This window comes from Palaemon carinicauda, chromosome 6, assembly GCF_036898095.1.
Source record: "Palaemon carinicauda isolate YSFRI2023 chromosome 6, ASM3689809v2, whole genome shotgun sequence".
In the NCBI taxonomy this organism is placed as follows: Eukaryota; Metazoa; Arthropoda; class Malacostraca; order Decapoda; family Palaemonidae; genus Palaemon; species Palaemon carinicauda.
This window is the reverse complement of record NC_090730.1, coordinates 154,706,721-154,720,767: the sequence shown is the minus strand read 5'-3', so window position 1 is coordinate 154,720,767 and position 14,047 is coordinate 154,706,721. Positions and strand designations below refer to the sequence as shown.

Here is a 14,047-nt window from a genome sequence, read left to right as displayed (position 1 = left end):
GAAGTTTGTATCAAAGTAGGAGGAAACTACAAGTATTGAGAATAAAATGCAGTTTTCCTAGCTGTGCAAACTTGAGTCATTTATCCAAATGTCTAACCTCATCCACCCCACAAGTCTTGACCATAAGCAGAATGACTTGACCTCTCAGAGAAATGAATGCACTACCCATCCGTAAGTTACCAGCTAATTATACATGGTTGCCAGTTGAGTATTTTATTTCTTTCTGGTCATGGCAAAATGACTTTAGGAGTAAACCCATATTAAGGATTCAGTTGTTAGGCCTTCAAGTCTTCAGTCTACTCCATTTTGATTATCATTAGTTAAGTGCTCTCATTCTATTTCATCTTTACTATAGTTACTCTTCTTGCTTACTGGCCTTGTATATAAATTTTCGCCCCATGCCTGTGCTAGAATGAAAAGGCCATACTTGTAAACAGTAGAAGTTTTTGCTACTTGTAATTGAGCAGATATATTACTTTTGACTGTATGTATGTATGTATGTATCAGTTTTATCACATTTTTTATTTTGTGAAAGTAAAATTTTGTAGACGTTTTTTCATTTCCAGAGATGGCAAGGGATGTTTATCGTGAAACATGTAAGTGTCCTGTCTTTAATCTTGTATCAGCATTACAATAACACTTTTCTTTGTTGGTAAAGACTTATGCATGTATTTTAGTTCATCATTTTTTGACTGTAAATGTTAAGTATTTGCATGTTTGTGTGTGTTTTTTTTTTTTTTTTTTTTTTTTTTTTTTTACTGCAGTCTTCTATCAATTTTGTGAAGAATTATGCATAACTTTGATTTGAATTCACCATAACCTACATAGTATTGGGTGCTTGTCTCTACCTACATTTGGCTGTTAAATGTAGTGTATTTATCAACTCCTGTCTTTTGTATTTTCAGGGAAATCAAGAAAAGCATTGTTTCCAAAGGTTTGGCATATACTCATAGACTTTCTGTCAGCAGTGTGAAGATACAGTACAAGCTCCAAGTATACTATGTCATTCTGTTGTTTTTTGTAAGTATATTGAGAGGAGGATGGTTATTCTAGTAACAACTAGGCCCTACTTATATGATGTAACAGTATAGAAACATTGTTGGTAAAAATTCACAAACTATGTATAAACCATAATTATTTTTTAAAGTAACTGTGTATTTCTGTTCAACTTTGTTTTTCAGATCGGTGACAAAACAATTTCAGAAAGAAGAATAAACAGGGTTTTTTTTCCATTTCTAGAGCTGGCAATAGAAGCCTTGGAATAGTTTCTTCAGAAAAGCTGAAAGTTGCTGTTCCTCTTGGAAGAGTAAGTATTTTTTCTCACATACTAGCATTAATGTATTTTTTTGTTACTATTGCTTTAGCATGAATATATTTCTCGTGTCCTGATTGTAAATGTGCTTAATTTTTTGCTACTGCTAATTTTTGAGAAGAATGATGCATAACTTTGAATTGAATTCACCGTGACTGTTACTAGATAGTATCTGATGCTTGTTTTTGTACCTCCACATGGATGTTGACTATGGAATAGTTATTAATTCTTCATCCACTTGAATTTCCAGGACAAGCAAGAAAAATATTGTGTACGCTTTGAAGTCTTATGCGCACATGCGTTCATTAGAGAATGTTCTTGTCTAACAGAGTGAGGAGGCTTCTACAAGTCTACAATGTTTGCGTCATTGATTTCTTTGTAAGTATGCTAAGAGTTGATGATGGGAAATGATATTTTAGGTCATACTGTAGCTTAATTTTGAAAATAATAGGAGAAGTCTGAATAGTGGTTTACTATTCATGCAGAAGACTGGTTGACATGGCATGTTTCCCGTAGTCAGAAAATAATTTAGTCCTATGCGGATTCAAACTTGAGTCATTCAAATGTATTACTCCTAGTTCCATTTTCTATGACCAGATAACAAGAATGGAAAATGTTTGGTTACCTGACAACTATACTGCATGGCAGTGTTATGTGCAGTTGTTTTAATCATTCAGGAATTTGAGATGATTGATGTATGAAAGAACCTCCTGATAATAGTATACTTAAAGGGAACTGAAAAGAGCTAATAGTTCGAATGAAGGCTAACTTTAAGGAGAAAAGTGAAGTACTAAAGATGAAATTGCGTTAGTTATGGTAAACATGAGATCCAAATATACTTTTTGTTTAGGTGCTTTGGGTGAGTAGCCAACTGCACTGCACTGCTGAGAACATTAAATTGATTCTGTACTTATACTGTGGCCCTATATCACTCGGTATCCCTCTTAGATTGATTGTGATTCATGAGCACGCCCCTAAATTATCCCAGCATTGTATTTAAGAAAGTGCCACAGCACTGGCTAACTTTATTGCTCCACTTTTATTGATCAGCAAAAGCCATTGAATATTTATGGAATATCTATATCAGTTACTTGGAAGCTAGGTAATTTTCTAAAGGCTTGCCTGTCAGCTTATCTGATGTTTTGTGGAGGCTATGACTTTTAGTCAAAGAGCCCCACATGGAGACAAGCTCCTGGCAATCTGGAACGAACGAACTGATTTTTTTATTTTTATTGCCTGATAAGGAACCCAATCTATTAACCCTTTTATATAACAGTATATGTGTATTAGAGTACACGCGTTGTCACATAGCCACCTGGTACAACAGTATATGTCTATTAGAGTACACGAGTTGTCACATCGGTACCTGGCTGACGTCTATTGACTTTCGTAGTCCCACGAGGCAAAAAATCGCCTCTTTGTTGTGTATGGCACTGTAATATTTTATTCACTAATTGGCATCCTTATATTCTACCTCATTCAGACAATATTTGTAAGTACTGTTAGCCCTCCTTGTTTGCAGACAAGGACGAAGATCGAGAATCCGCGAATGCTTGGTCAACTCATAACCTACCAGCTCACTGACCATTGCCTACCTGCAGTTGACTAATACACTAGGTAACCCATTGCACTGCACTACATTCTTTTCATGTGCTTCCTTTCATGGTATTATAGTTCATACTACTTTTCAGAGGTAATTGTATATTATTAACAGTATCAGTACAAGGTAAAACAATTCAACATGAAAGTCATAGCCAAACCACACTACAGTATTCCTGAGGTGATTGTGTCCTATACCTTGAATGGTATACAGCCTATGTTATTTCCATTGATCTTCATGGCATTTTAAATAACTCGTTCCCTTTCAATGTGTTTGTGTTATGTTTTATCACTTGACACTAATCTTGGGCCTATTAGGCCAATTTGTTTTAAATGTATGTTCTCTAGATTGTGTACTCTCCTGTTTGGGATTTACTATCAGTTTTATGCTGTCTCCTGGCTCAGCTTGAATAACCAGCACATATGCAAAGTGTTGATTGTTGTCCTGTGTTTTTTTTTTCCCAAGAAACTTTGTTCAATTCCACATTCTGGCTGGAGGAGTACACTTTTCTGAAGACAGGCTGAGAGTTGGTTTTGCCAACTTTTCAACTACCCATTTCATTTCAAAGCTATTAGATCTCTTATATTCCTTCCCTAACCAAGGAGTTGATTTTTTTCCCTAATTGGTATCGTAGTTATATATTTGAAGTCCCCTTTCTTTCAGTACCACCGGGAATGCTTTTCACTGCTGGGAAGTAAATAATTATTTGGACAATAGTTATTTACTTTACTTTTGGGTTGTATAGATGAACATGTCTTTGTGCAAGTTGTTTCCACATCCTTGCATAGCATGGAGGCTGTTATTGCCTTTAGATAATACTGATTATCAACCTGTCTTCCATCTGATTAAGTACAAATATCCTTGTGTTCTGTTTGTTGTCAGTTTCAAACCACTAGGATGTCTAGTCTTCTACTAAGCCTCAGTTCCTGCTTTCTTCCATTTTGCTGTTAAACTTCTTGACTTTTACATCTTGAGGCAGTGCAGGGTTTTCTCTTTACCTTCAGATCCAAATTCTTAAATCCAATCTTCTTTTATGCTTGGTAACAGTACTTTTTAGAGACTTCCTCACCTCTCTGTTGAGATTCCACAAGTCATTCATTCATTGGTGAACCATATGCTTCACAAAAAAACACTTCAGACTCCAGCAGCTCCTATAAGTGAGGCAGTCAGGAATTCCCTCGTAGAAGTGTATTGAAGGATATGGTCCATCTTCTGTTTCGTGTTGTGTGAGGTCATCTGGTTGGAACTACAAGTATTATTCAGCAGATCATAGATTAACTTAAGTTCCTTGGTCAAGACTTGCTTCTCTGAATTTCTCGTACAGTAAAACATTATTGTTTTTCTCCAAAGATTTTAATTGATGGGCCTAGATCTTCAGTTAATGTGAAGTTACACTTGTTGGTGAGCTTTGAGCAGTTGAAAAGGCTTGCTTAGTTGGACACTACTCTTGCCCTCTGTGGCATCTCTTGGTTACCGTTCAATCTCAAAAATGACTCATTCGAGGTGAAGAATATAGGCAAGGTTAATTTGAAAAGATAGATCAAACTTTTGTTACTTTTGAGCTTCTGGTCCTAAGAGAATCTTGAAAACATTGGCAAGAGAATTACATGGGTGGAATTCTTTGTGTTCAGTGAGAGGTGTGCGGTGTTTCTTTAAGAATAATTGTTACCAGAAAGCTGCAAAGGAGGTTACATGTGTTGAATACAGTATCCTTTGCTCTGTTTTGACGGGGAACTGACCAGCTTTTGTGGGTGACTGAACTAACGATTCAGTCAAAACATCATTAACAGAGTATCAAGACAAGATTATCTTGAATAGAGACTGTGAAGACAATCAAAAGGTTCCAACATAAATTTTTTGCTGTAGCAAATTGACTTTAGGGTTACATTAAATTTTTCCTTGGTATTTGATTATGTCACTCATTTAGTTTTGCCTATAACCAACCCTGCAATTTTGCTGTAGTTGAAGGAATGTTAAGTCTCCATTAGCAAATCCAGCATTTGCTCAGAAAATTCACATACATGTACGTTACTTGTTTGTATATTAATTTCAAGAAAAAATCTTAAGTTTTCCATACAATATTTATGCATTTATCACAGTTCATGTTAGGAGTATGATGTATTAGTAGCTTTTAAACTTTTGGGTGTTTTAAGAATTGTTTACTAGAGTGATTTTTAATCATCTGGGCCTTCTTACATTTTTGGCTTTGCGCTGCTACTTTTCACATGTTAATCTTAAGCTTGCCGCACACTGAGCCAGAACGGAACCGCCACCGAAGCCTCAGAACAGAACAGAAACGACGTCCAGCGCGCACACTGAGCCAAAAGCCACAAAACGGAACAGACAGAATTTTATATAAACGAAGGAAGTTTTCCTTAATCATAACTGAGTTTTTATTTAATTGATGTTACAATGATTAGATATTCTGTATATCAATCTTTTATCGAATCCATAAGCCAGATGTTTATATGTTTTCAAAAAAGAAATAATAATAATAATAATGATAATAAACAATAACAATAAATAATAATCACTCCTAAAATCTTTGTATTAAATCATATGTTTACATCCTTGTTATTAAAATACATTCGTCAAATTTCTGACATTAGAAAAATATTGGTTGCTATTACACTAACCTCCGAATTCCTCAGCAACCCTCTCAAAACCACCGCTGCAGTCGTTCTGCGCATGCGTAGCCTGTCAGACGCCACCGACGCTTCAGAAAAAATATCTTTCAAAGAATACTGTGTCGGTTCCGTTCTGTTCTGGCACGTCGGTTCCGTTCTGTTCTGGCACATCGGTTCCGTTCTGTTCTGGCCCAATGTGCGCAGCCAGGTAAGAATGCATGCTTTCGATTTCTATCGGACGTTTCGGTTCTAATCGGGCGGTTCCGTTCGGGCTCAGTGTGCGGCAAGCTTTAGAGATAGCTTTCTTTCCTTACTATGATACATCGCATCCTAATTTGTAAATCTGCCTTCCTGCTGTACTATGGTCATGATAATATTTTATAGTCACATTTTAAAATTATTTACTATTTTCCTTGTCAGCTCTCAGGTTCTTGCTGTTCTGAGTAGTGCAGACCATATGTAGTTCAAGATTTATCTACCATTGGAGCCTTTTAATAACCATTATTACAGTTTTCTCAATCTCTTATCTTCATAATACAGTTACTTGTTTCTTTCTTTCTTTCCCTCATGAATATTGCCAGCCCAATATGTATGCTAGTAACAACTAGCCCCTACTTCTAAGATGTACCCAATTTGTAATAACTGATGATGGAAATAAGATATTGTTGGTAAAAAAACATAACCTGTAGTTATAAGCCATAATTACTTTTGAGTGTAGTTATGTAATTGATTTTTTTTTTTCAAATTGATGGCAAAATGATATCAGAAAGATTAATCAGGTTCTTTCATTTCCAGAGCCGAGTGTGATTCGTGGAGTAGTTTCTTCAGAAAAGCTGAAAGTTGGCATTCCTCTTGAAAGATGTAAGTATCTTTACTCTCATACTAGCATTAATGCATTTTTTCTTACTAATGATTTATGCATGAATATTTTTTTCATGTCCTGATTGTAAATGTGCATGATTTTGGGAAATATTCTTTATTTTTTTTACTACACTACTAATTTTGAAAAGAATGATGCATAAATTTGAATTGAATTCACCATGACTATTACTAGATAGTATCTGATGCTTGATTTTGTAGCTCCACAAGGGTGTTGACCATGGAACAGTTACTAATTCTTTATCCTTTTGAATTTCCAGGACAAACAAGAGGAACATTCTACAGGCTCTAAAGTCTCAACACATTCATGTTTATTAGAGAATGTTCTTGTCTAGCAGAGTGAGGGTGTAAAAGGCTTCTCCAAGTATACATCATTTGTCATTTCTTTGTAAGTACAGAGTTGATAGTAGACAATTAGTTTTCTTGTCATAGTGTCATTTTGAGAATAGTAAGGGAAGTCAAAATAGTAATTTATTGTACATCCAGAAGACTGGTTTACGTGCCATGTTCCCCGTAGTCAGAAAGTAGTTAGTTCCAATGCGGGTACAAACTTTTTAGTTAATTAAATGGGTTAATCCTAGTTTCATTTTCTAATCAGATAATAAAAAAAAAAACTTGGGTTGCATCATAATTGCTTACCTAGCAACTCAACTGCATGGCAGTGTTACGCCTGCTATTTTAATCATTCAGGAATTTGAGGTGTGTGAAGTATGAAAAAACTTCTTGACATTAGTATACTTTAAATGGACTTGTATAGAGCTCATAGTTAGAATGAAGCATAAGTTTAAGAAAAGATATGAAGTACTAAAGATGACATTGCATTAACCAGGGTAAGCATGAGAAAACCCTAATGTACTTCATTTTAGGTGGTTTGGAGAATAGTCAAGCAAATTTAATTGGTTTGGCTAAATAGAGCATACTGATACTGTGGCCCTACATCGCACAATATCCCTCTTGAATTGTTTGTGAAGAATATCCACTTACCTTCATTGCTATAAGGTATTCTAACCTGGCTTTCATGATAGCAGCACAATTATTGGGCTTCTTTCTTCAGAATACAGTATATGGGCACACCCTTTGTTCAGTCCAGCATTGTTAAGAAAGTTCCAGTTCTCATTGTGATAAGTTGTTGGTTTACATGTTGTTATTGCTCAAAATATATTGATCAGCAAAAGACATTAAATTCTTATGGAGCATTTATATCAGTTACTTGAAAGCTAGGGGATTTTTAAAAGGCTACCCTGTCAGCTTATCTGATGTTTTTTGTTTTACCTGGTAAGGAACAAAATATACAGACTTTACCCGATTATACAGTAGGGTCCCGAATTATGCGAGAATTTGGTCGATTAATGACCTCGTGTAAATGGAAAATCGCGAATTTCGAAGCACAACTAACAGAAATAATTCCATTGCGGCCATGGCAACCAGCAATTTGCCTATTCAAATGTGTTTACTACCCATTTCCAATACTTTCTTTGTACTATACTGTATTTCTTTATAATATCAAATTGTTCTTGTAAATAAATCAAACATTTAATATACTTTAAAGTTCTAATAACTTGAAAAATGGTTAAAATTACAACCAGGATAGGTGTAAACACCATATATTTCCCGTTATAACACAACCCAAAATACAGACAAATTTTAATGTTTGTCATATCTATTGTATAATACAACTGGTGAATAGCAAAACCATCACTCTATAGACTAGCTTGTTGTATGATTGAAAATCCAGAATTATCTAAATAAAGGCGATTTTATATCATGCGTTTCCTAAACACGCTAAAAAGCACAATAGAAAACGACAACCAATGTTTTGTTTACGTTTAGCTCTGATCACAACGAAGAAACAGACGCATTTATACATCTGTGTTTTTTAATTGACAGCAATTTTACCAAGTATAGATTATATGTTGAATTTGTTATTACCAATGTTCTAATTATTTTTTATTAGAACTTTCAAATAAATGAAATGAATGCCATTTATGAAATGTTTTTCTTTATGATGCCGCCTGAAACGGAAACCTTCCATTTGTTTACGCTCCATCTTCGATCATAATAAACAAACATTAAACACACATGATCTAAGTCATAACTAATGATATTACAAACATTTAGTAAACATTGTTATTACAAATATTTTACTTACCGTATCCATATAAATTCCTAAATTCGTAGCAAAGCTGGAAATTTTTTTTTCCTTATGCGTTTAATCCACAATAGCAAACTGCCGCTAATGACAGAGTGATAACTTACGATAATTCTAAACTGTTACGAAAGATAATTGTCCTTTCCATATCCAAAATACTTTTCCTAACTTCAGTTATAAGTCAACTTGTACCCACCTCAATTATGGATCCATATGCAAAAAAGGTAAAAGAAGAAAGTACTAGGCCTATTTTTAGTCACCGAACAATTAGGTTACCGCTATAACGTTCGATGTGAGAGAGAGAGAGAGAGAGAGAGAGAGAGAGGGATGGTTTTAAAGTACTAAACAATAAATATGATAGGTTATTACACATTGGTGTTTATGTAATATTAACTGTATAGATGGTTTGAATAAGTTAAGAAATGGTGTAAACAATTCTTTGTTATTGTATTCGCGCGGAAGCTAGACATCAGCTGATGTGATCACTGCCAAAAGTAAAACAAAAATAAGTTAGCAATACTCGATTTTTAAAACACACCCGAAATTTAACAACATAAGTACATGTTTTATTATAGCGCAATTGACATTTAAAGAGTAAAAAGTTTCTGGAATATAATGGTGTTTCCTAAAAAATAGTGGTTTGCGGACGAAATCGGTTACCGTATTTTAAGCTATGATTGAAATGGATGTATACACGGTATAATTTTTTCGTTTTGTATTTAATTGACACTTCAAGAAAACCGATTTTGGTTTCTTCATCTATTTATAAGTATTGTATAACGAGAGAGAGAGAGAGAGAATCAGCTGTTGTAATTGAATGTCGTGTTTTTGTTTCGTGTACCCCCTGAAGCGAGGAATTGATCGCCACAACTAACAATATTCATGTTAATTTCATTCTTAAACTCAAGTTGCCATATGTGAACTATGGTTTTATTTCTTACGGAGAGAGAGAGAGAGGGGATTTCTGCCATCAAATCTCTCTCTCTCTCTCTCTCTCTCTCTCTCTCTCTCTCTCTCTCTCTCTCTCTCTCTCTCTCTCTCTCTCTAGATTTTATTTTACCGTCTACTCTACAAAACCAATGTTTGCAAATCAAATGTATACTGTTTAAAATATGACAAAATATTGACGACTCGTTACCGAAGTTTAGGCTATTCACTGCCGATAAACGAACCCAGTCTACTCGTGAAAACCTTGAACACCCAGAGGGAAAAATAAGGCTTTTAAATATACTGTACTAAACAAAAATAATGCTTTAATATACCATCATTAACACTACCATTACAATTATCGTAAGGTTGGAGAAAGATAAAGATTGCCGAGAACGTAACCACATTTCTGTTTACATTTTGTCAGCTGGACTCGCACAGTTAACAGTTGATTTCATTGTTGATGTGGAATTTTATCCTTAAATAGGCTATTCATTATGAAATTATGTTAATGAAATGTAATGTTAATATTGTTTTGTAACATTTATTATAAATCACCGTATTTAGGGCTACCAATATACTTAAAAAGACAATGGATTTGATACATTTTGTAGTGCTTGACTCGCGAACTTTGAACAGCCTCGCAGATACAGAAAATTTATTTTTGAAAAATAGCGATCGTGGAAAAGGGGAATCGTGTAATTCGAACACGCTTAATTCGGGACCCTACTGTATGTCTATTGATGTACACTAGTTGTCACATCGGTATCCGGCTAAGTCTATTTATTTATGTGCTGTCACCACAAACCATGAGGCAGAAAATCAACTTTCTTTTGTGAGTATTTGGTAGAGTAATATTTTATCTACTAATTGACAACCTCACATCTAGCTCTCATTCAGAAAATATTTGAAAGTACAATCTGCCCTACTTATTCTTGCCCAAAGATCGAGAATTTGTGAATGCTTGCTGCCCTGTGGTGGATCAACTCATAACCTACCAACTCACTGACTATTTCCTGCTTGCGGTTGACTAACACTGCGGTCATATCAACATTCTATACTGTACTCTCCTCCTAAAATTCTACTATATTTTCCCTATCAGTACTCCTATTCTTGCTGCTCTGAGTAGTGCAGGCCATATGTATTAGGTCCATCCACTATTGGAGCATTTTAATCACCAGTAGTCTAGGTCTCACTATTTCATATGTACTAAAGATAATTATTTCATTCTTTTCGCTCATGTAAATGACCAGCCCAATGTGTAAGCTGGTAACAAAAAAAGCCCTAATTCTAAGGTGTATCCAATTTGCAATAACTAAGCATAACATTGCTGATAAAATTTTGTAACCAAGTATAAGGCATAATTACTTTTGTGAGTGTTATGTAGTCATCTTTGTAACTGATTTTTTTTTTTCAAATGGATTTTAAAACAATATTAGAAAGAATATTCTATTGCTGACAAGTTTTTCATTTCCAGTACTGGCAATGGGATCCTTGGAATGGTTTCTTCAGAAAATCTGAAAGTTGGTCATCCACTTGAAAGAAGTAAGCATCTTTTGTCTTGTACTATAATTGATACATTTTTGTCGTGTTATTGACTTATGCATATATTTCTGATCATAGCCTGATTGTTTATGTGAATAATGTCAGGAAACTTGCATGAATTTATTTCCCATAATCCACTACTAAGTGAAGAATGATGTATAACTTTTATTTGAATTCACCATGACTATTTCTAGATAGTATCTGATGCTTGTCCTTGTATCTACACATGGTTGTTGAACATGGAACATTTATTAATTATTTTTTGTTTATTTCCAGGGAGAGAAAGAAGAGCATTTTATAGGCTCTGAAAAAATGTTCTTAGGAGAGTTTTCTTGTCTGCATTGTGAGGGCATAAAGGGCTTCCCCAAGTCTGAAATGTTGATGTAAGTATACTAGAGAAAAAATTATGGTGAGTTTTCTGGTCAAGGTGTCAATTTGAAAATAATATACAGGAATTGAGAACTGAGGTACATGCAGAAATTTTTTTGACATGTCATATTTCCCTTATAAAAGATAATGGTATGGGAATTTATGTGATTAGTGAAGTAAAGTATCTTGAAAAAAAAACTTCAAGTTAGAATGAAGCCTAAATTAAAAGTAAAAAGACATGCACTAAAGTAAGTTGATGCTTCATCAACCTGGAAAACTGGACAGAACCAGAATTATAATATTCTGGATTTGGGGAAAGGGGGAAGTTATTTTATTTGGTTTGGGTAACAAGAACCCTAAATTTATGCTGTATCTCTACAGAGTATATCAAACAATATCCTTCACAAATTGTTTATGAAGTCTCTTAACTTCTCTTTCTCTTTATTATGGTAAGGTATTTTAGCAAAACTTTCGTAGAAGCAGAACACTTGTTTTTCTGTCTTCTAAATTGATAGGCGAATTAAATGTTTTAATGTAAATGAACCTTTTATTGCTTTTATAGAATATAGATGATTGACTTGTTTGTGATCTTACTAATGAAAATATCCTGGTGCTCTATTAATTGGTTCCAGACCACTAGGATGTCTAAGCCTTCTTGCCATGTTCTTTGATCTACAGGGTGATTTTTCATGTTCTAGTTACTCTGGACTTTTGATGATCATTGCTCCTCTGCCCCTAAGCTGAGTAGATTCCTGATTTGCTGGCTGAAGGTGCTTAGAGACCGGGTCCCAAATTCATAAAACCTTGCTAAGCCTAGTTGGGAACTAAATCCGATATTAGTTGATTTACTAAGTTTGTTGCGTGTAAAGTCTTATTCACAAAACCTCACTAAGTGTTTTTCCTCGTAAGTTCCTAACTGAGTTAGAGTTGATCAAGGACAGCTCTAACTTCTGAGCAGGCAACTAAATCAGTTCAACACTTACCACAGAGGGAAAGGCATGGCAATAAGAATATCAGATTTAGTGGAACTTCTTCGTGCTGTGCGGGGATAACGAGTCTTTCATGGCAGAAGAAACTCATTGTAGGTATTTGATAATGCTCAATTACTAAAGAAATATGGGTTTTCACAGCAAGGAAAATTAATATCGCCAACTTGATGACATCTGATATAGAACATCCTACAAGGAGAAGCTATTTTCCCCTGTTAAATAAACGTTTTAATTTGACTTCAATAATATGTAAACAACAGCATATCATATTGTCATCTTCAAGTAGCCCAAACAACAGCTTTCCGAGCCATTCGCCCAAGTTACTAACACCCTGTAAAACTCCCTGATGAAAACACTCCCTTAAATAAAGAATGGATTTTACCAATTAGGATACATATTTGGATAGTGAGTCTCCACAAGAATGTAGACTTATTTTGATAGAAAAGGATACTGTATAATTAATGTGCAATTTATATGTGATCATCGTGCATCATTAGTTGCGACGAGGTTTAATTAAAAATATATTACGAATAAAGTTTTTTTTTTTTTTTTAGAGTTAGAGCTTTGGTTTTTCAATTATTTTGACTAGCATAATTGTGAATGTGAAAATGGTTCAAAATTTTATTTTTACCATGTAACGGATAATCAACTTTTGTATAATGTAAGTCAAGGTCAAATAAAGAAATGTATAAGCAATGAAGTCTTTGTCTTACAAATCCAACTAAACATCACACATATATCTAGGCACTTCCCCCAATTTGGGGGGTAGCCGACATCAAACAATAAAACAAAAAAGGGGACGTCTCCTCTCTATGTTCCTCCCAGCCTGATAAGGGACTCAACCGAGTTCGGCCGGTACTGCTGGGGTGGCACAGCCCACCCTCCCACATTATCCACCACGGATGAAGCTTCATAATGCTGAATCCCCTACTGCTGCTACCTCCGCGGTCATCCAAGTCACCGGAGGAAGCAGCAGGGCCTACCGGAACTGCGTCACAATCGCTCGCCATTCATTCCTATCTCTAGCACGCTCTCTTGCCTCTTGCATCTATCCTCTTATCACCCAGAGCTTCTTTCACTCCATCCATCCACCCAAACCTTGGCCTTCCTCTTGTAGTTCTCCCATCAACTCTTGCATCCATCACCTTTTTTAGCAGACAGCCATTTTCCATTCTCTCAATATGGCCAAACCACCTCAACACATTCATATCCACTCTAGCTGCTAACTCAGTTTTTACACCTGTTCTCACCCTCACTACTTCGTTCCTGATCCTATATACTCAAGATACACCAGCCATACTCCTCAGACATTTCATCTCAAACATTCAATTTCTGTCTCTCCGTCACTTTCATTCCCCACAACTCCGATCCATACATCACAGTTGGTACAATCACTTTCTCATACAGAACTCTCTTTATATTCATGCCCAACCCTATATTTTTTACTACTCCCTTAACTGCCCCCAGCAAATTGTCTGTAAGAAGGCTCAATGCCTACAGCTTGGAAAAACTGTTATACTAATTTACAAAAAGGGAGAGACAAAATACCTGAAAAATTACCACACAATAAGGTTAGCTCCATAATATATAAAATATTTAAAGGTAGTATTATTCTGAGTAGAAAGATGGCTAGACTTTAATCTACCAAGA

The 14,047-nt window shown here is 35.1% G+C and overlaps 2 long non-coding RNA genes across 2 annotated transcripts; both read left to right on the top strand.

Annotated features, from left to right (window-relative positions):
• Nucleotides 1-772: 772 nt before the first annotated feature.
• On the top strand, nt 773-6,401 carry LOC137642241 (uncharacterized). The gene is made up of 4 exons (XR_011044712.1): nt 773-1,020; nt 1,240-1,306; nt 1,563-1,690; nt 6,335-6,401. It is a non-coding gene; the product is annotated as an uncharacterized lncRNA (long non-coding RNA).
• Nucleotides 6,402-6,701: 300 nt separating this feature from the next.
• On the top strand, nt 6,702-13,073 carry LOC137642240 (uncharacterized). The gene is made up of 3 exons (XR_011044711.1): nt 6,702-6,806; nt 10,972-11,039; nt 11,316-13,073. It is a non-coding gene; the product is annotated as an uncharacterized lncRNA (long non-coding RNA).
• Nucleotides 13,074-14,047: the final 974 nt, after the last annotated feature.